Here is a 556-nt window from a genome sequence, read left to right on the forward strand (position 1 = left end):
AAATGTCAGATTCACGAAGACAGAAATTTCAGTTTGTCCCAACTGTATCCCCAGCACTAAAAATGGCACCTGGGTCAGGGGATGGGGCAGTGGAGGGAGGGAAAAATAGTTGGAGCACAGGGGATTCTGAGGTCAGTGAAACTAGTCTATGTGATACAGGTCATTATGCATTTGTTCAAACCCAGAGAATGCACAACACAAAAAGTGAATCCTAGTATAAACTACTGACTTTAGTTAATAACAACGTATCAATATTGGCTCATCAATTGTAACAAATGTACCTCACTAAGGCAAGACATTAATAATAGGAGAAATGGGGTTCGAGGGTTTAGAGCAGTCTGTATTTTCCACTCATTTTTCTGTAAACCTAAAACTGCTCAAGAAATAAAGTTTACTAATTAAAAAAAAAAGAGCAACACATACCTAGCACATAGTAGGTATCCAGTAAATCTGTGCTGATGACTAAAAGAACCATCTGGTCAGCCTGAATTTATGGAGGTTTACTCCACATCTAACATGGTGATGTGAGAAACCTAGATAAGGTAAAAGGCATAGA

The sequence above is a fragment of the Neophocaena asiaeorientalis genome, unplaced genomic scaffold (genome assembly GCF_003031525.2).
Source record: "Neophocaena asiaeorientalis asiaeorientalis breed wild unplaced genomic scaffold, Neophocaena_asiaeorientalis_V1.1 scaffold268, whole genome shotgun sequence".
Classification (NCBI taxonomy): domain Eukaryota; kingdom Metazoa; phylum Chordata; class Mammalia; order Artiodactyla; family Phocoenidae; genus Neophocaena; species Neophocaena asiaeorientalis.